This window comes from Schistocerca piceifrons, chromosome 4 (assembly GCF_021461385.2).
Source record: "Schistocerca piceifrons isolate TAMUIC-IGC-003096 chromosome 4, iqSchPice1.1, whole genome shotgun sequence".
Lineage (NCBI taxonomy): Eukaryota > Metazoa > Arthropoda > Insecta > Orthoptera > Acrididae > Schistocerca > Schistocerca piceifrons.
The window spans coordinates 274,326,577-274,329,739 of NC_060141.1; the positions used below are offsets into that span (position 1 = coordinate 274,326,577).

At 43.6% G+C, this 3,163-nt stretch overlaps 1 non-coding gene across 1 annotated transcript; it reads right to left on the reverse strand.

The window, feature by feature from the left end:
- Positions 1-362: 362 nt before the first annotated feature.
- On the reverse strand, positions 363-437 carry Trnas-cga. Its single transcript has one exon. It is a non-coding gene; the product is annotated as a tRNA-Ser (tRNA).
- Between the last annotated feature and the right edge of the window lie 2,726 nt (positions 438-3,163).

The window sequence follows — 3,163 nt, forward strand, 5'->3', positions numbered from 1 at the left end:
AACGTCTGCCAGTGGAGTTTGTTTAACATCCCGTAACGCTCTCTCGCCAGCTAAACGATCCCGTGGCGAAACGCGCCACGTGTCGTTGGGCCTTCTCTTTCTCCTCTATCCACCTTACCTGATAGGGATCCCAGATAGATGAACAATACTCAAGAATCGGACGAACAAGCGCCTTATAAGCCACTTCCTTCGAGGAGTTACATTTCCTTAAGGTTCTTTCGATGACTCTGAGTCTTGTGTCTGCTTTTCCCACTATGTGTTTCATATGGTCATTCCACTTAAGGTTGCTCTGGATAGGTACGCCTAGATATTTTACGGCAGACGCTGTCTCCACCTGGAACTTCCTCGCAGATTAAAGCTGTATGCTGGACCGAGATTCGAACTCGGGACCTTTGCCTTTCGAGGGCAAGTGCTCTACCGACTGAGCTACCCAAGCACGACTCACGCCCCGTCCTCACAGCCTTAATTCCTCCAGTACCTGTGAGTCGGTAGAGCACTTGCCCGCTAAAGGCAAAGGTCCCGAGTTCGAGTCTCGGTCCGGCACACAGTTTTAATCTGCCAGGAAGTATCATATCAGCGCACACTCCGCTGTAGAGTGAAAATTTCATGCTGTCTCCACCTGTTTGTCATCAGCAGCGTAGCTGTACAGTAGTGGATTTCTTTTCCTATGTATGCGCAATATGTTGCATATATTTACATTCAGGGTCAACTGCCAGAATCTGCACCATTCATCAATTCTCTGCAGGTCGTTCTGCAAATTCTTACTATCTTTTGGCGTTGCTACTTTGGAATAAACAACTGCATCATCTGCGAATAGGCTTAAAGAGCATCCGACGCTTTCTACTAGATCATTTGTATATATCGTGAACAGCATCGGTCCTATCATACTTCCCTGTGGTACTCCGGATATTACCTTTACATCTGTCGATTTAGTTCCCTTAAGAGCGACGTGTTGAGTTCTATCTGCAAGCATGTCTTGAATCCAATCGCAGGTCTGCTCCGATACTCCGCAAGCTCGTATTTGTTTCATTAAATGACAATGCGGGACCGTGTCAAATGCCTTACTGAAATCAAGGAACACGGCATCAGCCTGAGCGCCGTTGTCCACTGCGCTGTGGATCTCATGGGGGAACAGAGCGAGCTGAGTTTCGCAGGATCTCTGTTTGCGGAATCCATGTTGATTTTTATAGAGGAGCTGTTCACTTTCCAAGAACGTCATAATTCTTGACCATAAAACATGTTCCACAATTCTACAACAGACTGACGTCAACGATATAGGTCTTCCGATATAGGTCTTCAATTGTGTGGATCTGTCTTACGGCCTTTCTTAAAAACGGGAATGACCCGCGCTTTCTTCCAGTGTTAGGTACCTATTGGTTTCTCAAGCGATCTACGATAAATTACTGCTAGAAGGGAAGCAAGTTCTTTCGCATAATCTTTATAGAATCATATAGGTATCTCATCTGGTCCTTAAGCCTTTCCACTACTAAGCGATTGTAGCTGCTTTTCGATTCCGCGATCGGTTATCTCCATATCTGCCATTTAGAGGTTCGCACAATGATTGAAAGAAGGGACAGTGTTACGATCTTCCTCGGTGAAACAACTTCTGACGACCGAATTCAGTATTTCGGTCATCTTTCTGATATCTTCCGTTTCTGTGCCGGTGTGGTCGCTGAGAGAATGAATAGATGACTTTGACACATTTACTGATTTCACATACGACTGGAATCTCTTAGGCGTTTTACTCAGGCCCGTTGACAACGTCTTCCTTTCGAAATCATTGAACGCTTCTCTTATTGCTCTCCTTACGCTTATTTTCGCTTTGTTCAGCTTTTGTTTGTCAGCTAGGGTTTTACTTCTCTTGAATTTGAGATGAAGTGCTCTTTGTTTACTTAGCGTTTTTCTAACACGCTATTAAACATGGTGGATCTTTCTCCTCCCTTAAAACCTTACTCGGAACATACTTGTCTAGGACATATTGAATGATGCCTTTGAATTTTTTTCTATTCGTTCTAATAACTTCGTTCTCATCACACAATATTTGATGCCGGCTGCTGAAATTTGTATCCTGTCATCCTTGCTGAGCAAATATATCTTCCTACCTTTCTTAACATTCCTTGTAGGACCCGCCGTCATAGATGCTGTCACAGCCTTATGATCACTGATACCTTCCTCTACGTTAACTGATTCGATAAGTTCAGGTCGGTTTGTTACCAGGAGGTCTAAGACGTTACCCTCACGAGTTGGTTCTCTAACCATCTGCTCAAGGTAATTTTCGGACAAGACATCCAGAACAATGCCACACGGTTCCCTGTCTCTGGCACCAGTTTTGATGGCATAACACTCCCAATCTATACTTCGGAACTTGAAGTCACCCCCTACTACAACGGCATGATCAGGAAAATTACTAATGATATTTTGCAAGCTCTGTCTGAAGCGCTCTACAACTACAAATCCTGACCCAAGTGGTCTATAAAAGCATCCGATAACCATTTTTGACCGTTATTTGATACTCAATTTCACCCAGATTAATTCACATTCGGAATCTGCGATACCTCGCTAGATTTTATCGAATTTTTTACTGCAATAAACACGCCGCCAACATTGGCGAATAACCTATCCTTACGATAAACATTCCAGTCTGAACAGGATTTAGTTGTCATTGACGACTGGCTTCAACCAGCTTTCTGTTCCAATACTATCGGTGCTTTATAAGTTTCAATAAGCGATACCAATTCTGGGACCTTTCCTTGGATGCTCCTGCAGTTTACTAAAATCATATTAATCTTTTCTATTTCTGATCTGCGAGGACCTAGATTCTCTGAGGTCGCTGTGGCTGATCATTTATGGGTCGTTAATTTAGTTCTCGATATTATTATTACTGTTATTATATGTTATGTTAACTTCGCATTTCGCAAACTTGCCATCAGCCAGACAATTTAACCAAATGGCCACAAGTGTCTAAGGTAGGGTGTGTAATGCGACACGTGCGGTTCAACCCCTAGACGAGTTTGAGCCAAGACATTTCGACAAAGAGGAACCGCATGTGAGCCCGAACATCTTTGGGGATGTTAGCTAGCAATTGGGGGCTCGTCCGGGATAGTAATTTGGAAAGTGTTAGTTGAAGGATAAGAATCTTGCAAAGTGTTTGAACAGGACTGGA